Source organism: Callithrix jacchus, chromosome 11 (genome assembly GCF_049354715.1).
Source record: "Callithrix jacchus isolate 240 chromosome 11, calJac240_pri, whole genome shotgun sequence".
NCBI lineage: Eukaryota > Metazoa > Chordata > Mammalia > Primates > Cebidae > Callithrix > Callithrix jacchus.
The window spans coordinates 19,857,914-19,883,602 of NC_133512.1; the positions used below are offsets into that span (position 1 = coordinate 19,857,914).

The window sequence follows — 25,689 nt, forward strand, 5'->3', positions numbered from 1 at the left end:
GATTAGGGCAAGTTGTGGTAAGGCAGTGGCTTCATATGGACAAGACCTGATCAGTTCACAGCCTGTAATTGGCTGAAGCTCAGCTGCTGTGATTGGCTGAGACTCAGTTACTTGCTACAAGATAACATACTCTTAAGTAAGGTTGAACATTGAATTTACTCCTAAGTTAGGTTGAACATTGTTTACATATTAAGGATGCAGTTCACTATGTATGATGGCAGCTTTAGGCCGGATTTAATTTAAATTAACAAGTTCAAGCCTAAGAAAAAGAGTACTATTAACATTTTACATTTTTTGAAAGGTGATTCTGTGCCACAGAACATGAACTAATTTAATTAACTAAACATGTTTTTTAATGCAATATTTTCCCTCTGAGAGTTCCCCAAACTGTCAAAATTGATTTCTTTGTCCTCACATGTGAGCTTTTTATTCTGATTTTAAATGTATCTCAGTTAACTGCAATGCCATGATTTATCAAAGAAAGAGAGTAATCACAGAAAAGTAGTAATAATACAAACTCGTGTAGAAAAGCCGTCAATGCCACCTGAGCCCACATTTTGCGGATGAATGACATTCTATGGAACGATTCTCTTTTCTTCTTAAAAAGAGAAGTTCTCCACTGATAATCACATAGATCCCTTGTGATTTTAAAATTTAAATTGCCAAGTGCTGATAGAGAACACAGCCTTATAGCCTCATCATCCTTAATGCTTTTCATTAAGAATATTTTCTTATGTGGGTAGTTGTTTGTTTAAATAACTGATGGCATGTCAATGTATTTGAGAAATACAATCCAGGCTAATATTGACTAACTGCTTCCCACATGCCAGACTCTGGCCTAAGGATTTTATCTCCTAACTCATTCATCCTCTTAATAACATTGTACAGGATGAGCTATCATTATTTATTTTTCTGTAAACTACCTTTACATTTTATATGGTATACAAAAAAGATATATAATATAAAAAATAATGTGCATAAAATTGAGCTGTACTCCTAAGCCTCAGTTCTCTGCCTACACCAGGAATCGAGACCACAGGAGAAAGTGCTAGAAATGCCCACAAAAATGATGACAATGACTACATCAGAGTGTGGCTGTCACAAGGCGCTCAGCTTTCCTTACCTTGGTCAACACTAGAGGATCTACTCGTTAATGAGCTGACTGTCAGAAGTAGAATTTTTGTGGTTATTGGCCTGATAAATGTTTGGATTGGTGATCTCAGTACTAAATTTATGACGCTCCAACTATGAGAATTGGCCAAATATGTTCCTCACCCTTAGACAAGTAGAGTATAAGAAACTAGTAAGATAGTAAGGCCTAGTATCTGTCTGTCCCTTCAGTCTGGGGTTCACATCAGTCAGGGTTCTCCAGAGAAACAATAATCAACTGGATACAGATGTTAGACAGACAGATAGGTAGGTAGGCAGATAGACAGTCAGAAAGATGGATAGACAGATAGAATGATAGATAGATAGATAGATAGATAGATAGATAGATGATAGATAGATACATTGACTGATAGATTGATTGATAGATAAAGTGGGATAGAGAAAGAGAGATTTATTAAGAAATTGGCTTGATTGTGGAGGCCTTCACCTGATTAGGTGAGGCCCACTTACACAATTGGGGGTAATTTGCTTAACTCAGAGTATATTTAAATGTTAATTTCATTCAAAAACATTTTCAGCGAAACATCCAGAACAATGTTTGACCATATATCTGGTCAGAGTGGCCAAGCCAAGCTGACATACAAAATTAAACATTGTAGGACCTATCTAGACAACAAGTCAGAGGATTTCTGCCTCACTGATGCTGAATCCAAGGAAAACAGAATCTGGAGTACTGTGGATAGTATCTCCACTATCTTCTGTGCAAGACTGCCATTGTCGCACATGAAAAGCCAGAGTTGGCACTTTGCAATATGTATCCATCGGGTTATATGAATTGTTTATGTCTACCTGGCAATAGCATATACCTGAATACACTGTGCAGATGCACCAGACTGAGATTTTCTTTTATTTTAAATGGAAATTGAAATCGTGGGTATCAGACCACTCATATCTACCACAACATGGCAGCTAACATTATTTAACAGGAAAACCAAGGCTTGTGCCAGTCAAATCGTTTTCGGAGAGTTTATGATACTTATTCCTGTTTTACAGATCTGGCAAGTGAGGTTAACCTAGAGAAGTTAGGTAAGTTGGCTAACATATGAAGCTGATAAATAGAAGTAACAAGACTTTAACACTGGCTGTAAGCTGTAGCATCTACAATCTTGTTAGAGCTGCCTTTTATAAGAATATACACGGTTAAGGGTAAGTATTCATAACAGATTTTTAAATCATAATAGCAAGTTACAAAGTTTTATTAAATGAAAATCCAAAAATGTTGAGACATAATCTCTGTATCAAAGGGATTAAGAATATTTCAATGTTTTTATTATTCTTTGTTTATTCTAAATTCATTATAATGGACATGTATGCCTTCTAATATCATCATATCAAATGAAAATTGCTCCAAAAATAAATGAGAGTTGTGTCAATTTAAAAAATGTGCAAAAATGAGCCATAACCCCTTACTTTTTGTTATAGAAAGGCATTTTTAAGTGTGTGAGAAGATGAGTGGTTAATATATGGACTTTTTTCTTGGGCAAAGTTTTGATTAATTACTGCAGAAGTTCCTGCTGAATATTTGTACTGCAAGGAGAGCTTCGTTTTTTTAAGGTAAGTGTTTAAATATTTTCTGCTGTAGATAGCCAGCAGTCAGGCAGGTACCTACTACTTGTGATACAGTTTGGCTCTGATTATAATTGGAAGTCCCAGGGCTGAACAGGACCATGGAAGGGCCCTTGCCCTTGTGGATGTTCACTCACTGGGCCTTAGCTGGCCTATAAGAAAGGTTTTTCTTATATTCACTCAGAGGAAGACTTTAGCTACAGAAAAACACCTTTGCTAAGTGATTTATAGTCATTCAGCTTAATTTCAGGGACATAAATATATTTCCTCAAAGTTTTAATTCATTTAACAGAATTATGTATGGTCATCAGAGAGGGAAGTTGTTATTCCTAAACATGCGATTTGTCATTTATATTTTCCAATCCTTTATTGATACAGAAAAACATTTCTCATGTACCCATAATTGCATGATTTCATATAATTATATGCTAAGAAACTTAACTGGATTATTTGATACATTACAATGTAGAAAAATTTGGAAAATTTTCCATCACAGATGACAGCATTTTTGACCTTGACTTCAATCGCAGAGTTCCATAGTGTGAAAACATGCTGACCTCCATTCCATATGTACCTTGTACACAATTCCCTAAAACAGAACTCAACATCATTATCCTAGATTTATAATATGCTCCTTTTTGGCATTGTTTTTTTCAGATTTGTATTATACCTTTTCAATCTTTTCAGAAAATTTTGTCATTTATATACAGGAAATATTATGTTTTTGGCATACGGTTCTATGAGCTGTTTCAAATGCATAGATCTGTGTCAATAACACCAAAGAAAGAATAAGAATAATTGCAGCCCCCCAAAATTCCTCATAGAGCCCCTCCCCTTACCCTTGCCAACCATTGATCTGTTCTGTTTCCATATTGATTTTTCATTATAAAATTGCGTTTTATTTTGTGCTGTTTAAATTTTTCTTAGATCAGGCATAGGTAGAAGAAAAATACAAAATAGATGGAAATAAACTCAGAAGGGCTTTTTATATGAACTTGAGACAAAAATACATGTTACTTGCCTCAAAGAACAAACATAAAATGAATGCAAGTGTCTTGACTCCACCACAGGTTCCAAAACTTGATTAAAATTGTTATTGGCATTGTAGTTCCATAATCCTGCAATCACATGTAATCACCTTAATGTGTTGAATGCAATGTACAATTATTGTTGCTGTTGTTTAAAAGTTATTTCTGAGATAATCATGGGTTTACATTCAGTTGTAAGAAAGAGACAAAGACATCATGTGTATACTTGTGTGATATAAGACATAACAAAGTCTGATATAACTCTCATAGGCCAACTTGACAAGAGGGAAAGTGGAGTGAAAATTGAGAAACCTGCTAGCTATAATAGGGAAGAGAAATTTTATAAATTTATCTCAGTGAAATCTTCATCTGCCTGTAAAATGTCTTACCCTGCATATGTTTGCATGCATAAAGAAAAAAACTCACAATATTGCAAAGCGAAAATAAGAATCTATTGGATGACTTAAATTAAAAAAAAAAATGTTTAACACTTTGTAGCCTAATGGAGTCTACTTATTGAGTCACTCTGTAATTGAAATACTTGAATAATTTGAATAATTTAATAACTGTACTGATTGTATTTGACAAGAACTCACTCTTTGACCACACTATAGTCAGGCTTCTCTGAGCCTTCTTTCAATGAGGCCTTTGGCCCTAGTCTCCTGTAGTTCCTTCAGCAATGTTTTCTGGTTTTCAGGGTAAGTCTCATACTTCTTTTGTAAATTCATTCCAACGTAATTTATGATTTTTGATGCTATTTTTTACTGGAATTGTTTTCTTAACTTCATATTTGGATTTTTTTATTGCTATCCTAAAGATATGTATCTTGTGTTTCTCTACCTTCTAAATTAATTTTTTTTTTTTTTGAGACAGAGTCTTGCTGAGACACCCAGGCTGGGCACAATGGAATATTCTTGGCTTACTGCAACCTCCATCTCCCGGGTTTAAGCAATTTTCCTGCCTCAGTCTCCTGAGTAGCTGAGACTACAGGCACATGTACTTCCTATGTATGTAAGATCATGTGACCTGTGAATACATGTAATTTTGTGCCTTTTTTTACCATGTGGATATCTTTTATTTCGGTTTCCTGTCTTGGAGCCCTGACTGAAACTTCCATGTCAATCTTAAAAAGAAGAGGTAAGAGTGATGAACGTGTGTTTTTTGTGACATTGGGATAAATTAATATAGTCTTTCACCATTAAGTATGATGTTAATTGAAGGCTTTTTATAGATTCTCTACCAGGTTTTTTTTATTATAAAGAGGCATTGAATGTGGTCAAATTCTACTACTATATACTGAGTGATCATGTGCTCTTTGCCCTTTATTTTGTTGTTTTGATTATGCTGTTATTTAATTTATTCTATTGCTATTGTGTTTTATATAAATTGGCTTCTGGATGTTAAACAAGCCTTAGCTTCCTGGAATAAATTTCAGTTGGTCATGGTGTATAACCCCCTTTTTTAATGTGGTTTGAATCAGTTTGCTAGTATTGTGTTGAAGACACGTACATCTTTATATAGAAGAGATGTCTGTCTGAAGCTTTAATGTGATATTTTTATCTGATCAAGAAAATTTTAAATAATTAGAATTTAATCTCTTTAACTATTTGGCACAATTCATCCGTAAAATTATTTGGGTTTGGGCGTCCCTTTTTGGAAAGATATTTAACTGTTAATTCAAAACCTTGTCTATTTATTGACCTATTTAGATTTTCCATTTTTTCTTAAGTAATTTTTATCAATTTATGTCACTCTTGGAATTTATTTTTTTGTAGATTACCTACATTTTTGAAATACTATAATCCTCGCCACTTTTAAAGTCATCATTTTTTATTTTCTGTATTGATGTTAAAGACTCTTGTATTTCTGATTTTAATAATGTAAGTCTTTTATTTTTTATTTTTTGGTCAGTTTTGATAAAGGCTTTTCAATTTTGTCGATCTTTTCAAAGGCACAGTTTTTGGTTTTGTTGATTTCTTCTACTGTTTTACTATCTTAAAAATACTAATTTCTACTCTAATATTTGTTATTTCCTTTGGTTGAATAATTGTGTTTAGTTTGTTCTTACATTTCTAGTGTCTAATGGAAGAAGCTTAGGTGATTTACCTGAGATCTTCCACCTTTTGTAATATTGTTGTTTATAGTTACAAATTTTCTTCTAAGCATTGTTTTATCTGCATGAAAACAGCACTTTTCTATCTTCACCACTTCATGTTCATTTATTTAAGAATTTTCTAATTCCCCACATAACTTTTTCTTTGTCCTGTTTGTCATTTAGAATAGTAGTATTTAACTGTCACATATTCGTGAATTTTTCAAATTTTCTTTATTATTGATTTATTTTATTCAGTTGTAGTCAGAATATATATTTTATAAAATATCAATTATTTTAAATCCATTGAGACTTGTTTTATGATATAGCATACAGCCTCTCTGTGAGAGGATTTAATGTATAGGTGAGAAGAATTTGTATTCTGTTATTTTTGGGTGGAATGCTTTATAAATGGTTTTGTATCTATTTAGGTTATAATGTTATTCAGGTTTGTATTTCCTCGTTGATCGGTGTCATTATCTACTCATTATGAAAATGTGGTTTGAAGTAATCCAGTTTTTTAAATTCTGTATTTCTTCTCTGTTCCTTGGCTAGGGGCAACATGCTTTCCTTAGACCTGTTGTAGTTTGTGCCTGTTGGTGACTCCAGGCTCTTCAGAGTCCAGTCCAAGATAAGGGAGACAATAAGGTCATTGTTGTATGGTTCCTCATTTCCTGAGGTTCTCCTTCTCAGGAAGAGGTCCTCCTTCTTTTCTTTTCACTTGCCAGAGTTTTTTAATTCTTGTTTGTTGTGTTATACACAGGTATTTTAGTTTTAAGAGGGAGGAGCTGATAGCAATGGAGCTACTCTTCTTGGAACCAGAACCATAAGCCATCTATTCTGATGAGAGTGATGATGTCCCTACTTTTCCTCCCTCTGCCAGCTTTGACCCTGGACAGCAGTTACCAGCAAGGGCAGAGAAGGTACTGGTGAGAGGAGAGAGCAGAGAGCCTGGCCTCCTTTCCCTGGGTTGCCCGTGCGATGAGACTTCACCATAAGACAGGGACGAAGTCTTGTGAATTACAGAGCAGTGGACAGTTTTGTTAATGAATCGAAAACACTTGTGAAGTAAAAGTAACCATGAGATTGTCTATTAGCAAAATCAGCAAAAAAAATAATGGGATTTGTTAGAACTCGTCCAGAGGCAGAGAAATAATATCCTCATCAAATACAATTTAAAGTGACAGTGCAAGAGAAAGAGAGAATTGCATTATACTTGGCCAGTGAGTTTATCATGTTCAATGAATCAGTTAAAAATTGACAAAATATTCAACTAAATATGGAAAGAAAACGTGCAAGCACACTTCTGAGCAAAATACTGTTGTAAGTAAATAATAAGATAAATTTAAGAATTGACGATAACTATCTGTTTCCAGGATACTATTTTCTTAAACCTTTTTAAAAAAAATACTGAATAAAATAAGTAGAACATATTTGAATCCTTAAGCTGAATAAAAGAAAGTGGACTCAACTTAATAATTTGCTATTTTTAATTTATACTAAAATAAGATATTCAAATATTTTATTTTAAATGGAATTCTCAAAATATATCCATGAGGTAACATAGGGACTTCAAAGTATTAGGTTTTATGTTACCATCTTGAGCCTACCTTAAACTAGTGTGTAGATTTGAATTTGCCCTAAATAGTAATTGTTCACCTCTTGTTTTGCTCTTAATATTTATATGTAGAAAATCTAATGAAAAAGTTCTGAAGTTTTACTAAGGTGATTCATAATGTCCACTTTTTGAGCTCCTTTTCTGCAGCCTGAATTTTCAAGTATGACCCAGAGACTTCCGTTTTCCAAGAGAGTTGTTTAGTTTAATTATATATTATTTGTAGTTTAAATATATATAGAAAAATATCTCTAAAAACATTATCAAATAATTAATTGTAGTTATTAAAAAAGGTATCACATTTTTTATCTGATCAAAATCTACAAAATTTATACCAACATTTCTTGAAATATCTTGCTTTTTGCAAAATTTTGCAAGTTACACAGCAATTTTATAGGTTATAATTGAATGAGTTATTCTCCACTTGCAAATGAAATAGAAAGTCAGGAAGTATTACAAATTATTTTCTTAAATCAAAATTTAATAACATAAGCTATATTTTATAGTCTTTATATAGTAATCAATATAAAATATTGAGCATAGATATGTAAAGTGAATTTATGTATGTGTGTGTGTGTGTGTGTGTGTGCGCGCGTTATGGTTGAGCAACTCTAGTCTCTTCCAAAAATGTGCTTTAGATTTAAAATTGAAAATGTGGGGAAAGAGGAATGTGTTCTCAATTTATTTGAGACTTATGTTTTATTTTGTTCCTGTTGCAAAATGACGATAAAAAGGTATTTGTTGTAAATATTCAGCAGATTTATCGAAAGTTTTGTTGTTTATATTGTTCTGAGATACATTTCAAAGTAGTAGGAAATAGAGGCATTTTGCAACAAATATTTGAATGTAGTTTTCTAAACCTATGATATTGCATTCAGTTTTCACCCCCCTTTTCAAGTTAAGACTAAAGCACATATATCGCTGAGCTGATATAACACATATATTGCTGAGCTAATGTTTATAATGTTCACCATCAATTTATTTAAAAATCATCTGCAATGAAGTGCTTTGGTAAATTGCTGTTTGCTCACTGGTATGGTGTGTCTGTGACTCAAATCTCATTTTGAATTGTGGTTCCCATAATCCCTATGTGTAGTGGGAGGGACCTGATGGGAGGTAACTGAATCATGGGGTCACTTTTCCCCACGTTATTCTCGTGATAGTAAGTTCTCACAAGATGTGATGGTTTTATAAAGGGCTTCCGCCTTTGCTCAGCTCTCATTCTTCTGTCTCCTGCCACTAAGTGAAGAAAGATGTGTTTGCTTCCCCTTCCACCATGATTGCAAGTTTCCTGAGTCTTCTCCAGTCCTGTGGAACTGTGAGTCAATTAAACGCCTTTCTTTTACAAATTCCCATAGCACCGTGAAAATGGACAAATGCACTCATGTAGGTTTGTGTGCAACGCAGGCTACATTTATGTGCTCACACACACTCATTGACACTGCGTTTCTGAAGACAGCATCATATTAAAATATTTACACAGCATCTCAAAAAGCAAAAAAAGAAATCTGTTTCATTAATTTCTAATTAATGAACAGAAACAGAAATGGAAATCATGTGTTTATTTCCACAACATACACAATGGTGTGTAAATCTTCCTGGAAGAGTGGAGGTTAAATGAGAAAGGAGCCTGCTCTATGCCTGATATCTGCATAGCTGAGATAAACTACTATGTCCTCAGCACAGGGCACTCCTGTAATTGCTGTTAAACAAAACCCCTCCTTCCAACTAATGCTGGAGACGTTCTGTCTGTTACAGCCTGAGCTGAGTGTTAGCAATCCCTGCCTGTTGAAGGGCACCAAGGATGATGCTTTCCCTTGTCTCTAGACAGCTCTTAGGGACGTGGACAAGGGGCAATGTAAGTCAACGTTTGCTAGGTCTTTTGCTGGGACTGGAGGAGTTCTTTCCACGCTTGCCTCTACAGGCATTCACGTTATTCCATGGATGTCCCTGGGGCAAGACCCACCAAAAGGCCTGCGCTGCAGTGTAAGAAGCATTCACACCAAGTTAGACCAGTTCCTTACGTACAAGACTTAGAATACACTAATAGGACTCCTGAATCTTCAAAAGTGGAGTAACATTTTGCTACAAAAATGTTGGGAGTTTATTTTATCAATAATGCTTTTTCTGGAGCCTGCTGTTCCAAGATGCTTTTTAATAATCTACATTGTCTCATATCTCCCAGCTAGATGGACTGGTGACTGACCCTTGCAGCAAGCTCAGGCAACGGCCCTGAGGCCGTGGAGGTCATAAGAGCCTAGTGCCAAGGGTGGACCATGGGACCTTCCCTAGACATATATGGGGGACACTCAGACATAACCCAGGTTTGAAATAGTAGAAATTTTGAGTGTGTTTTCTTATGTCTATTAATGATACACAGTTGTTTTCTCAATTACCCATTGCTGACCTCTTCTCAAATTCTGTTATTTTTTTCCTATAATCGCTAACTCCACAGATATTAAGTTTATTCACCATTTTTCTTTCATGCCAATTATCCAAATTTTTAAGTGTATCTTTTAATCTTTCTTTTTTTTCACAGTGCAAAAGTTTATAAATCTCATGTACTCGAATAATCCCAGTATTTTCCTGCAAGTTTCTTCTTTTAAAGTTTCACGTGAAAAGGCCTATCTCTCCAAAAGGCTATACCATTTTCTATATAAATACTTTCTTCCAGCACTTTTAGGTTCTTATTACTTAGAAATAAGTTATAGTGTTTATTTGGCTTTTCTTTATTGCTGTTTATTGTCTGCTGACTAAATCAGACAAAAGTAAAGAAAATGATAACCTTCATCTTTGCTACTATAGACAGCGGGGCTCTGCTTTGGTCACATTTTCTATGTTTTGGTTACTTTCCATGTAACATCGTTTTGCTGACATTTTCACTGGTATATGATTGCTTATGTATTTCAATGGGAGCTTATTTGACACAATAGTAGGTCATCTATGATGTAAGTTGCATGTAGGTGTATCTTTAATTCATATTAAGACAACCATTTATACATCTTTCAAAGCTTTCTTCCTTGAATTCAACTTGGTTTGACATACTTCCAAAACTTTTAGTGAAAATATCATTTAGAATACAATGTGATGAATCTGATGTTTTAGAGATGTTGTATATCAGCAAAAGATTACTTAGAGGAGATCATGATCTTTAGTTAGATTATGGGGTTGTTCTCCTATGTTTATGTTTAATCTTTATATTTTCCAGATAGTTTCAAGAGAATATTAAAATAATCTATCCCATAGATTTTCAAATGAAAGTCAAATTTACACAATATATAAAGATATCAAATCCTCAGATTGATTATTTGCTACTTACAAGCTAAGTAATCTGTGGAATCTTTATTGTATTGCAGATTTTAAAAAATCTTTAATATTTATGAATGCATAAATATTATGTGAATAAGTCCTCACATTTCAACTACAGATTTTATAGCACTCATCAGTTTTACAAGGGATTACATGCTTATATAGCTCACACTGACTGGAAGACCATGAGAGCTTTAAAAAATACAACTCTCCTTTCCACAGGAAACAACCTGAATAATGCCATCATCTCTTGCTCAACTCTGGGTAGATTATTTGACTGAGCACTGCTCAAAGGCATTTTTTCCTCTCCATACACATCACCTTGTATTCTAGTCTGTTGGGTAATAATTTCCTAGGAAATACATCTCTACTATTCAATGAGAAAATTAGAACTCATTTTCATAATGGAATACATAAAGCATAATTACGAGGCAAAGTAACTTTAGTAAAATCATATGATTCAATCAGGCATTGAACAAGCATTTATGGAACAAGTTTTATGGACTTGGAGTACAGTCTGGGTTTCTACAAAGATGACAACTGCTTCTCTTTGGGGAAATGTAACAATAAAACATTGATCACTTAGACAGTAATAATAGCTTAGGAATATTAAACGGAAAAGTGCTATTAGAAAATGTAATGGAAATCAAATGATAGAGGGAATTTTGTGTTCAAAGTCATGTTCAAACATTCCCCAAGGGGCAGAATTTGTGCTGAACCTTGATCCAATTCATTGAAAAAAATGCGGTTTGTTTAGAGATTGTCTGTAATTTTGGAGCATGTATAAAAGAATTGTTTTGGAGATTTTTTTCACATGCAGAGAGGAAGTCACAATATTTAAATGAGGAGGCAAGAGTCTTTCCAGGAAATTATTGCCCTCTCTTATTTAGTTCTTTGGTAAGAGATACATGTTGGCATTGGTGTAACCATCAATTACATTAACAGACATACTTCCCTAGACATGGAAGCTACAGTAGTACCAAGTTGTATTACATTGTATCTCTACTTAGGTTTTGAAAAATAAAGCATACTTCTGTGTGATCAAAAAAAACAGTCCAAATAATTTAAAAGGTAATATTGCCCTCTTCGAACCAAACAACTCAAACTTTAAAAAAATCTAAATATTTACAGTGTGTCTGAGAAAGAGTTAATAAAACTCTTTATACAATTTCTAACTATCCAGACAAAGCGACCAGAACCTTGTCATATGCCAGGTTATCTTGCATCAAAACAATCAGAATGACTGCCACACATTTTTTAAATAGTGCCTCATAAATCCAGCTACTAGTATAAAGCTGAAAAATACGGAAACCTTTAAAAAGCTTCGTTACAGAGACTGCACTTGCCTCAATCTGGGAAATGATGTCACATCCTAGAAACCCAGCCTATGTATGCGTATTATTCACAACAATCTTATCTTGGTGATTTCATTTCACATCAATTTTCACCCGCAGGCCATGCAAAGTTAGGGAAATACTATTCTAGTGGTTTTTGAGTGTTTGAGATATTTTACCTGGGGTATTCAAATAAAAAGATGGAGTAAAACTGAGATAACATTTATGTCATAGGAGTTTCTGTTTTAGCCGAAGGAGAATGGATACAGATTCGCATCATTTATAAAAGTTGATATGGAGGTTGATCTTAGTTCCCTAAAGTGAAAGTTTCATTCTCTAAACTAAAAATTAGCAAGCAAAGAAATATTCTATAAATTTCCAACAAAGAAATGGCTGTTAGGCTGAGAGAGAATATGACAAATGAAAGAGTATCCCTAATGTCCTGGTGGGTAGAGAAATTTGCCTATTAGTGATCTACACTAACTCGTGGAGCTGAGATTGGCATGCTCTCCACTGCTTCCTGCTCCCTGCCCCATGCAGTAAATCCCTGTCCATAGTCAGGTGCTCATTTGTTCTGTGTCGTCACCCCTGAGACATCTGTAAAAAGAGTGCAGCGATGCAGAGGCCTGCCCACCATGGAAGGAAAATTGGCATTATCTAAACCTACTAGTGATGTTTTTTTTTAAAAAAAAAAAAAAAAAAAAAAAAAAACAACCACAACAAAAACCTTTTTTTTCCTACTAATTTGCATGGAAAATTTCGACTTTCCTCTGAGGTTCAGGGTGTTGGAGCTTCTGATGGATGCAAGCAAATGTTTGCATCTGCAGGCTTGTTTAATATATTTGGACAGACAAAATCTAAAACATACACTCTTGATGAACTTCCTTAGTGTCCTTGTCTCAGCTGAAAGGACTGCTTGAAATAACTCACCATGAATAGTAGATGGACCCCATTCAGAAACTGTCCTGTTTCTATGGGACTTGAAGAGAGCATAAAACCCAACATGTTCACAAACATTCAGTGGCTAACTCCCAAGCCTGCTTTCAAGTACTTTATCTAGATTTACAAAGACTCAGAATCTGAGATGGCATGACTTTTCTGAGCCATTGCCTTGGCCAACAGCCAGCCATTTATGTGCAGGTGAATGAAGTGGACTATGTCATATACACAGTGGTTACCATTATATTTATCTGGCAGTTGTCTAGACAGCTGTCTTCTAGGTGGAATCGACAGAGCAGCTAAAAGTATACCTATGTAATAGTTGGCATTATTGCCTTTTTAAACACCACACAGATTCACAAACATGATATCGCTATACATAAGTAAGGTAATATGATAAGCAAAAGCAAGGACAGGTGCTGTGACTCACACCTGTAATTTCAGCACTTTGGGAGGCCAACGCAGGTGGATCGCCTGAAGTCAGGAATTCAAGACCAGCCTGTCCAACATGGTGAAACCCTGTCTCTACTAAAAATACAGTAATTAGCTGGGCATGATGGTGGGTCCACTACGCGGGAGGCTGAGGCAGGAGAATTGCTTGAACCCAGGAGGTGGAGGTTGCAGCGAGCTGAGGTCATGCCATTGCACGCCAGCCTGGGCACGGAGAGCAAAACTCTATCTCAAGAAAAAAAAGGCCAAAGAACACACTGTGGGCACACTAGAAACAGTGAGCAGGTGTGTTTTGATGCCATCAAGAGCACAAAACAGCATTTGCCACTTTACCCGCCTTGCTAATTGCTTTACATTCTTTAACTCACATATTCTTAAGCTAATCCAGTAATATTGATATAATTATCCTACTTTTATAAGACAGGAAACTGAGGCTTCCTAGGAGTTCAAATTTCTTTTCCAAATGTATTTATTCAAATGTTAAGTCAATAAATTTTAGGTACATAAAAGGACAAAGGGACTTTCTTACTTTGAACAAAGGAAGAAAAATAATTTCTGCTTTGGAATTCAAAAACTATGAGAAGAGCGTGCTTCAGGGAACTCAGAAAGGAGGAATATCCTGTCACTTACTTGTCGGGAAGATGAAAATTCAGTTAGGAAAGCGTTAACTGGGTTTTAAATATTTTCAACGTATGAGATATGTGTGTACTCAACCATTACTAATGTGAACCATTAAAACACTTGCTGCAGTTTTGAATCCTGGAAGTACATATGCCAGTGTCTACCTAATGTCTGTGCAGTCACAGAAGTTACCATGTGTAGGACCTGTAGGTGTTTCACAGCTTATTAAACTATAATTGTGGAAGTGTAATTACAGCAGATGCACTACGATGCCTGAGTTTCAGAAAACAACTTCCCTTAAATCATAAAAAGAGCAAACTATACGTTTTCACAGCAATGACATGATTATATTAAAATAAAATACTGCTAGAGGTGCAAAAATCACTTCTCCAGCAAATGTGAAAAATAATTCCTCTATCCATCACTTAAAAGGAACACATTCATATTATAATCACAGCTGAGAAAGAGGCACGACAGAAGCATGTTTAAAAAAAAATTCTATTTTAGTATATATTCTTATATATGTATTAGTTTATAGGTTATGACAATTATTACTGACGTATAAAGAAATTATATAAATATTCACCTTCCCAGGTAGCTCTTCTTTTTCAGGTGGTAGCAGCCTGCAGCCTTCTTTTGAGATGCACATTCCCTAAAATAATCAAATCAATAAGTCAAGGGAAATGTTTACCACCACGATGTGTTAATCCCTGCACCTAAAGTTCACATGGTAAAGCTGAAGTTGTGGTAAGGCTGAAATTTGGAATAAGTCAGGAGAGACACTGCCAGCTTTAGGGATCATCTAAGGCACCATGGTTTGGTACAAAAAAAAAAAAAAACTTTAAGAAATATGCATTTTCCAATCTACAATATTAAGCAGTGTTTTCTTGTGTAAATCACTTATGTTTTTAGAGTTTCAGTTTTCAAATATTTAAATTGGAAGTGATAATATGAGGCAATTGGGAATTTTTCAAAAATATAATTTAGATTAAGAAGGTGCATATAAATCAACGTTTTTATACACTGATAGGTGAAACTGAGTGACAAGATTTATGGGAAATTAAAAGAACCACACCAATGATGCTAAGATTTGTCAGCCTGGGGGCTAAACCTACAGTTAGTCATTGTCTTGACATATATGCTTAAACTATACTATATCCTGGAATGAAGATGATACCTTTGGTTTCTATTATTGGAATTGAATTAAATTGATGGTGTTATAGAACCCTTTCAGGGACATCCTCTCTAAATTTTAGAGACTAAAATTCTTTATTTTTGACAACTTCCTTTCAACTGAATGTATTCTTTCTTTTTCAAGCCACCCCATTCCTGCCACCATTTCCTTTTAAATTGTTTATAGTCACGCAGTGGAACACTACTACCTTTTGATTTGTGTTCTCACCTCTTATCATGGCCTCCTGCCCTCTCCTGTTAAATTAATCTTTCTAAAGTGCCATTACAAGCAGTACACCAACCCACAGAACATTTTTCAGTGTATCTCTTTGCTAATGAGAACCAGGGAATTGCCTGACCTTTAGCAAAAGAAAAACAAATCTCAACCATTTGCTGGCTATAGACCCTGGACAAGGGACTCAATGACCCTTCACTTAATAATATTACCTTCTTGTGAATCTTTATGAAGATTAAAGAAATCTCATTTTCATGGAATTGAGCGAAGTATTGACATTGTTGGTATTGTTTTGATTCTCTTTCTATGATCTACTGATTTTCGTATACTATTATATTCTGGCCCTAAGTTTTATATACAAACCATTATTTCCCTCATCATCTTATATTTATTTTATGCTACAAAGTATCCTACTCACAATTTCCTTATCTCTGCTTGTGTTGATACTAAATCCAAAGTGAAAGTGCTCAACACTCCTAATCTGAAGCTTTGTGATGCGTCTTCATGCACGTTTCAATAGCCTTCCATTTGTATGTGATCCATTCTGCATAGCAACATAGCATGTTTTTCACTCCTTATTGGGATAGATTCTGTCATGATTGATACAAGTAAATGTACTTGTTTAATGTCCATGATAGTCATGGAAGGCAGTAAAATGTCTTAGTAAATTACATATTCCATAGCCACAGTCACAAACAGCGCCTTTCTTGAGGCATCTATGAATTCATAAAAATATCTTTATTGCTAATTACTACCTTGTGTAATATCTGCTTATGTGTTTGCCTTTGTCACTAGTTTCTTTTTTTTCAATTCAACATATATTTATTGAGCAACTACTAAATATGCCAGTAAGTTTTGAGTACCAGGAGTAAGCAGTTTTCAAAATCAATGTAAATCTCTGGCCTCACTAAAATAGACAAGAGACAAAATAAGTGAAATTAATGTTGTGCATCTGTGCTGGTAAATACTATGTAGGAGAGTGACATTGAGAGTAGGGTGAGATTTCAAGCAGGGCAGTCAGGATAGATATCATTGAGAAGGAGGTACCAGGACAAATCTCTGGACGTAGTGAGTCAGTATCTACAGATACCTGGAGATGGGTGAGACTTGAAGGTGAGAACAGCTCTGGCCCATTCATTGTGGCCAGAAAAGAACAAGCACAAGAGAAAGGGTAAGGAGATAAAGTAAGAAAAGTAACTGCAGAAAGAATATTTTTTATTTATGTATGTATTTTTGAGCCTTGCAGACTATAGTGAATTTTTTTTTTTTTTTTTTGAGACTGAGTTTCACTCTTTTTGCCCAGATTGGAATGCAGTGGCTGGATCTCGGCTCACCGCAACCTCTTCCTCCCAGATTCAAGTGATTCTCCTGCCTATGCTTCCTGAGTAGCTGGAATTACAGGCACCTGCCACCACACCTGGCTATTTTTTCTTTTTTAGTAGAGACAGGGTATTGCCATGTTGGGCCGGCTGGTCTCGGACTCCTGACATTAGGTGATTCATCTTCCTCGGCCTCCCAAAGTACTTGGATTACAGGTATAAGCCACTGCACCCAGCCAAAATTTTAACTTATAATTTGCATAATATAGGGAGAACTTAAACATTTCCGTGCATGAGGTTCAGGATCTGACTTTACATTTTAAAATGATCTTCTGATAGCAATGTTGAGAATATCCTGCAGAGAAAATGGATAGATGCACACAGAGGGGTTCACAGCTATTGCAATAACCCAGGCAAGGGATGATAGAGGCTTGGAAGGAGTGCTGCATGTCCAGATATTGGGTATAATTTTAAAGTGGAAACCAGAGGATCTACTAGGTGATTGCACTGGGGATTTAAGAGAAAAAGAGAGGTCAGGAATGAGTATAAGGATTTAATAAATTTTTTTAAAATTGAGTTAGCACTGAGCATAGAGGGCGTTTAGAGGGGAAGACGAGGCATTTATGCTTTGGAAATTCCATTTATAATGTCTATTGGCCAAAGAAGAGTCTAGATTGCATGGGGATGTTTGGGGAAAATGCATAGCCTCTCATCTGATTGGTGTTCATAATCAAAAGACCAGATGAAATCCTCAAGGGAATGAGTGTGTAGACTGAGATGAATGATTCAAAGGTTGAGCCCAGAAATACTGTAAAGATAACAGGATAAAGAGAGGAACCACTACAGGAAAATAAGATGGTGGAAGAATACACAGGAGAAGGCAAAATCCTAAAACAAGGTATCAAAGAAGATATTCACAGTCTCTGTTAGATGCTGCTGATGGGACTAATTCAGAAGACAGGCTGATCCAAGGAACCGGCAGTGCTGATGCTGGTGGGCATGAAAGAACCTTAGCAGAGGAGTGGTGGAAATGAAAGAATGCTTCCAAACGGGCTCGAGAGACAGTAAGAAGAAAAGAATTAGAGACAAAAAGTAGTGACAACTTTGTGAGGGGTTTCCATGTCAAGGATGACACGGAGATTAGACTGTGCCTGGAGAAGCGAGGCCAGCAGCATCTTTTATTTTTAATGAGAGATGTGATGTGCTGAAGAATGGTCCTCCAGGGATGTCCAAGTCTTAAGTCCAGGAGCTTGTGACCATGCTACCTAACCTGGCAAAACAATGACAACAGCAACAACGAAGACCTTGCAGGTTGATTAAGTGAAAAGTCTTTAGATGGAGAGATTATTCTGGATTATCTGGGTGCATCCAATGTAATCACAAAGGTCCTATAAGAGGGAGTGGAAGGGTCTGAGTCAGTCATAAATGTGACAACAGAAGCAGAGGTGGGAGTAATGTGAGGAAGGGACCAAGGATCCATTTGTAAGCAGCTCCTGGAAGCTGGGAGAGGCAAGTAAACAGATTTTTCACTGAGGCTTCCATCAACAAACAACTATGCCAGCATCTTGACTTTAGAAAATACTTCCACAATTATATGATTATATATTTGTGTTATCTTAAACCACCTATGTGAACAGTGTATTCACAATACACTGAGTGTAAGGCATCATATATTGGCAAGTGGGTAGATGTGATGGAAAAAGATACAGGTGGGTATTCTTTGCACACTGCTCACTTTTTGTAAATTAAACAGGAAGCCGTCAGGAGCTATGTGGATGTGTGCAGGGCTGGTAGATGTTTGCATTTACCCTGAATTGAAGTTGAGTCAGTTGTTGATAAAATTTGAAAGGAACAAGTAGTTTGAGCTTGTCTATATGGTAAGAGAAGACAGGACATATGGTTGTTGAGAAAAAATAATGAAAATATGGTAAAATCTGTGAATTACAAGCCTGAGTAGGGAGGCTATTCAGAGCCTGTAGAGGCCTTTCAGTTAAAGGCCCAGATATTCGTACTTCCCATTAGACAATGTTTAGAACTGATCAATATGTGGGTATTTTTAACACTTTAACTTACTTTATTTTCCATTACATTATTACTTTTTAAAATTTAGACTCATAAGATTGCAAGTATAGGTGGGAGTAGTAACCATACTGTGTCTCTCCTGGTGCATTAATATATTTATATGTGTGTTCACTCATTCAGTGCTCATTTACTTATTCACCTCACACTTATGAAGTGTCTATTTCAGGTTCTTCAATAGTCAGGGCCCCCATACACCTACACTGGGAGGGGCCCAGAAAGGATGAGAAGAGTGCAATTGGCAACAATCAACTGTGGGATATTAAAGTGCTATGTGACCGATGGGTCCACCCTGATATCATGATCCATAAAATGCAGCTGAATAAGGCCAGGTGACTCAGCAAAGTCTCAGAAGAGAGAATCAAAGACTGAATTGAAGTACTTGAAGCTGAGCTTGGAGGGACGAGGAGTTTTTCAATACAATTGTCACCAAAATTGTAGATTCCAACAACAAATTTTATAATTGTTCATTTTAATATTCACATTATTTACATTTTGATAAACAAAAGCAAGAATATATATAATGATATATCCCAGATTTTCTATATTATAAGGAGCTATAATTTTTTTTTCTGTCAAATTCAGTTTATTAGGAGCTGGTAAAATAATTTTCTTAGAAGTATCTGAAAACCCAGGAACTTGTTAATGAGATTTTAAAATGTTCATATTTAGGTTATAAATGATTTCAATTAATCATATATCATTGCTTGAAGAATTTGCATAGACTTTGTGTATGTAAAACACACTCGCCTATCTCTGGCAATGTTTTTAAAAATAGTGCACCAATATATATGACCTAAAATATTTACCCTGTGGCATTTAAATTAAGCTAATTAATATTATTTATCATCCTGTCTCCACAAAGTAAATGACTGCTAAGACTTAAGGAACAGAGAATATCTCAGATGTTAATGCATTTCTCATGTTTATAAGAATGAACTAGTAACTACACATCATACGAAGCATAGGGGCTAACTTCATTTGCACGCTGGTCACCTAGGGCTGTATGTATTATTTTTCCTGGTATCACTATATTTTAACAATACTTAAAAGGAAATTGGAATTCATGGTTAACAGAAAGATGTCTCTGAGAAGCAGAGAATGCTGTTATTAGGGGTCTAAAGATCATTCGAACTTCTACTTGGGAGAAAGAGTATTCATGTTTTATCATACCTTGTCTTAATTTAAGTGTCAAGCTCTCATTTCTTAGGGACCAGCAAAAACAACAGGTCATGGCTGCACGGCCATGCAGTTTTATTTTATATCACTTGCTTATTCTGTCTTTTCCATGTGACTCCAGTGAAAATATCACTTTCGTAACATTATACTCATAGTTCTTTAACCTGCCCTTCCACTCTGAGTGTGCATATTTGATTCCCTGGTTGTTCATAAATCAGATCCTACATCTATCCCAGGGAAAACAATTAAGTGGAGTAGAGGGATACATCTTGCTGATAAAGCAGGCATGCTTCTGACTCAGACTGGGAGGAATCCTGTTAATCCCATTACAGATGTTCTGCTAGGTGTCACATGAGGAAAACAGACAGCTCTTCCAACTCTATTTTTCATTTGTCATCCTGTACTGTGAGAACTCAGCAATGATGGGTTTAATGTCTCTCCTGTAATATTCTCTCTGATAGCAGTGGGAATTCTTTGCATTAGAACCAGATGTGTGGTGGTTTGTAGGATCTAAACACTGCAACTGAGGAATTCTTAGCAACAAAATTGTTGAGGGTTTGTTTAGTGCAGCCAATATTTGTGATACGGCTATCTTTCTCTTAATATGTAGAAACCACATATTAAGCAGATATAAATGTGAACCATAGGCTCATATTCCATGCTAGGCTAGCAACAGTGGCAGTAGCAGAGCAAGTTCAGAGTGCCTAAGACTCAGTTAATTTTGTCCTAACCTAGAAAATAGAGGGTTTCTGTACAATTATTGTTTCTGGCAGGAGTGCAATTATTAACCCAGCAAATCTCTCTGCCACAAACCCTGTGGCCTGACTGTAGAGATTTTTAGACCAGATTTCTTTTCTTCAGCATCGCACAGGTAACTTTCAACACAATTTTAATTTTTTGTAGTCATAGTTAAATGTTTCCTTGAGGTAATACATTCATTAATATAACTCATGTAATAAAATTCATTTATCTTATTAAAGACTTAAAAATAAAATTAAAAATTCTATACCTTGTATAGTGTTACAGTAGTTAATATTAACTTCAATGAATATTCTTTGAAAATATACTTAAGTATTCGACCTTGAAAAGGTGTTTTGTGAAAGTAATGTGTTTGCTTGCAAACAAAAAAAATTGGTATTCAGTTGAATCCATAACCATTTCTTGCTTAATTATATTAGAATGTAAAATACTGTATCCATACCTCATAATAATCTACATGATAGACTAATCCACAAATAATCCAGTGTCCAAGAATTTTACCTGAATACTTGAGGCCTGATTGCATAGTGTCTTCCCATCTGTGTTTACACTGGTTGGATCTCACTGATCAAAGTTCTTTGAGTGTAGTAATGTTAGCACAAAATTGCACTAAACGTTAATATATGCTAAGTACTCCATGTATTTTGCTTAGCCAGACTGTGTGTGTGTGTGTGTGTGTGTGTATGTGTAAGTGGTATGTGCATGTGTATATTACAGAAAGAGACAGTGAGACAGACACTGAGAGAAGACTAAATTAAACTCACGTTCAAGCCACCAGGAGCCACCTTCCCAGGATTGAAGGGTATATGAGGCAGGCATAAAGGGACTGAACTGAAGCCCGAATCAGCAGAGGCACATCCATTTGTGGACTCTGAAGCTTTTAAAATTTGAGGAGGAGACACACGTTAATAAAAATAAAGTTATGTTTATGTATTTTACAAATATGTATAACATAACTGTGGAAATCCACTGCTAAGGCCCATCCCAGTAAGATGGAGTGCTCACGTAGATCAGCAGTTCCCAACCTTTTTGGGACCAGGGACTGGTGCAGGAACAATTGACCAGGGACATTTTCTTCATGGACCCAGGAGGTGGAGATGGTGTCAGAATGAAACTGTCCCCCATCAGATCATCAGGCATAAGTTAGATTCTCATAAGGGGCACACGATCTAGGTCCCTCTCCTGCACAGGTCACAATAGGGTTCCTGCCCCTGTGAGAATAGAATACCCTGGCTGATCTGACAGGAGGCAGAGCTCAGGTGGTAACACTCCCTTGCAGCTGCTCACCTTCTGCTGTGCAGCAGCGTTCCTAACAGGCTATAGACCAGTCCCAGTCCACAGCCCTGGGGTTTGGAACCCTTGGTGCAGAGGGCAATGCTGTTTAAATGTCGTTCATTTCACGTCTTAGCTCAGGCCACTATTACAGAATATCATAGACTAGAATGGCTTAAAAACACATCCTTCTCCTAGGCCTGGAGGCTGGAAGTATGAGCAGAGGGTGTCAGCATGGTTGCATTCTGGTGAAGGTTCTTTTCCTGGTTCACAGATGCTTGACCTCTGGGTATGTCCTCACATGGCACACAGAGAGGGAGAGTTCCAATCTCTTTATTCCCTTTTGAGGGCACTAATCCCATTGCATGGGGGCTGCATCCTCATAACCTAATGACCTCCCCAAAGTCCTGCCTCCAAATATCATCACAGTGTTTAAATCATTAAACAGACATTCAGTTCATAGTGCTATGGAATCAATCGACCTTTGCCAGTGTCTGCCTGAGGGTTGAACAATCCTCATTCTGTCATTCGAGACTGACTTGTGTGCACCACAGCCCTCTCTTTTCCATGTGGTGTGAATCGTAACCAATGTACTAACAACCTCTCTTAGCATCAGTTTAGCATGTTCTAACAGATTTATTCATTTCCCAAATCCCATGAATGTGAAAGAAAATATACATAATATAGTTAGTACAGTGCCTAAGAAGTAGGCACCCAATAAATAGTACTTACTGTTAAACTGTTTGTGAACTTCATGAACTCAAATGAGGCCAGGCGTGGTGGCTCAGTCCTGTAATCCCAGCACTTTGGGATGCGGAGTCCGGCAGATCACCTAAGGCTAGGAGTTCGAGACCAGCCTGAACAACATGGAGAAACCCCATCTCTACTAAAAATGCAAAATTAGCTTTGTGTGGTGGCACATGCTTGTAGTCCCAGCTACTTGGGAGGCTGAAGCAGGAGAATTGAATGAACCTGTGAGGCAGAGGTTGTGGTGAGCAGAGATGGTGCCATTGCGCTCCAGCCTGGGCAACAAGAGTGAAACTCCATCTCAAGAAAAAAAAAAAGAAAGAAAATCATGAAAGTATTCACTGGGAAAATGCAGTGCCTACTGTTCTCACTCTCACCTTCCCCACAGACAGCATGGGAATGATTGGCTAGAGGTGCCTGCAGTGCAGGCACAAACTACTGTGGGATGCTAATGCCCAGAGCCTTTGCTTCCCGTCTCAACATAAGTTTAACTGCCCTCTTGGCTTGGGAAAGAAAAATGGACTTTGTATCTAACTGTTTTAAAAGGATGATTGGAATTTGGGGAGCAACTATCCCTAACAAAATAAAGGCAAGACCATCATTCATGTTGAAATCATGGTAGGAACTGGGACATTTGAGCATCATAAAGTTAGATGTCAGAGGAATCTTGCTGACATTTCTTCTTCACTCCCTTACTTTTAGTCCGCAAGACTGAAGCTGAGAGCAGAGAATCACAGAAGCAAATTGCTGAAAGCTCCTTAACTGAGAACCAGATAGATGTCCCCCGTCCCTCTCTGCAAGATAAGGTGATGCCCTTGAGCATGCATCCTCAGGAGGAGGGGTTCGGTCCTGCTCTTCCACAGACCCTGCCAGTGACCTCTTCCCTTCGGAGTCACTTTCCATCATGCTACTCTTCTACTGCTTGTATTTTCACATGCTTTGCTTATGCCTTTTTCTTTATTAGAATAAAAATATTTTAAGGGTTTGTGTTGGGTATTAACAATGCCAATTCTATTCTGTGGCAGTAAATACCTAAAATTAGTCACAGAAGGTGTGATTATAAAATAATATGAACATATTGATATGATTAAGTTTACAGAATATTTTCAGATTCGTTACATAATGATAAATGATTCAGTTGGCATTGTGAAGTTGGTTGTAACCCTGCCTTACAGATACGAATCCTGGCTGGGTGCAGTGGTTCATGCCTGTAATCCCAGAACTTTGGTAGGCCAAATCGGGTGGATCACAAGGTTAGGAGTTTAAGACCAGCCTGCCCAATATGGTGAAACCCCATCTCTACTAAAAATACAAAAATTAGCCTGGCAAGGTGGTGGGCACCTGTAGTCCCAGTTACTAGGGAGGCTGAGGCAGGAGAATTGCTTAAACCCAGGAGGCAGAGGTTGCAGTGATAGATCACACCACTGCACATTAGCCTGGGTGACAGAGTGAGACTCCATCTCAAAAAAAATCAAAAAAATAAAATAAAACAAAAATCCTGAAAAATCTGAGAGGCTTACCCAGCATCACTCTCACTGAAACTTTCTCTATTAATTTTTTAAAAATTGATGACTTTTCTCTCTGCAGTAAGCCCAGGCATTGGAGTGGTAGCAGGGTGGGGAGGCTGTTTGGAGACAAAAATGGCTATGAATTTGTTCAAATTATGTTAATTAAATATTGAATGCTTTTTGTATGTCAGACACTCCCAGAGATACTGTTAGAAATGAACTGGACAAGGCTCCTACCACCAGTGGAACCTTCATTCTAGAGATGCTGTGATAACCACCATGAGATTTAAGGTGCCATAAGGCAAACTTGCTGGCTTTAGTTTAATGCAAAGGGAAAAAAAGCATAGAGTGGTGACTATCCAAACAGTATGCAGAAAGAAGTTCAAGAAATTTAAAAAATACATACATAAGATTGAATTAAGGTTAGGATTATATAAAAATTCCATCTAAGTAAGGCAGATAAATACTATAAAAACATATGTATTATATATAAAGTATATCTATATATATAGCATACATATCTATATATAGTGTACCTATATATAATACATACATAAGATATATTTATAATATATGCATATATTTTTATAATAGAAATATAAATACATATAATATGAATATATAAATATATAATATAATATAGTATTTATTTATATATTTGTTATATTTATATTTTATTTATAAATTATAAATAGTATATATTATAGACATAGATATGCTATATTATCTATATATAATACATATATTATATACATATTCTCTATATAATAGTATATATGTATCATATATAGATATACTATATATAGATATATATGATATATTTTATAGAGAGAGATATATATACCAGCATGTTATATATATCTGTCTATACACTAGACACTGACATGCATAATATAGATGGCCTATATAAATAATATATATGGTCTGTATATATTACAGATACATATATATTTATACATACATAAATGTATAAATATGTCTATCTTAATCCATTACTTAGTAAATAACCTTGGAAAATTTTTTTAACCTCTGCTTCCTCATTATCAGTTAAGTGAGGCTGGTAATCGCATGTAACTGCAGGGTTTTGTTGAGAAGCTGACGGAAGCACTAAACCCTCTGTCTGGTTTCCAGTAAGCCTGCAGAGTGAAGTCTGTATTGCTATTATCACTGCTGTCATTACACTGTGCCAGCTCACGCTCACAATAATTTTCCTGCACAATCGATTGCAAATTCCAACATTTCTAAGCATCCTCTGTCTTTATTCTAGAAACTATTAATTTAAAAATTCCAAAAA

General features: G+C 36.0%; 1 long non-coding RNA gene across 1 annotated transcript; it reads right to left on the minus strand.

Moving 5' to 3' along the window:
• Positions 1 to 14,709: 14,709 nt before the first annotated feature.
• Positions 14,710 to 21,752, minus strand: LOC118143851 (uncharacterized). Its single transcript, XR_004728344.2, has 2 exons — positions 21,633 to 21,752; positions 14,710 to 14,776 (listed from the first exon to the last, which is right to left on the minus strand). It is a non-coding gene; the product is annotated as an uncharacterized LOC118143851 (long non-coding RNA).
• Between the last annotated feature and the right edge of the window lie 3,937 nt (positions 21,753 to 25,689).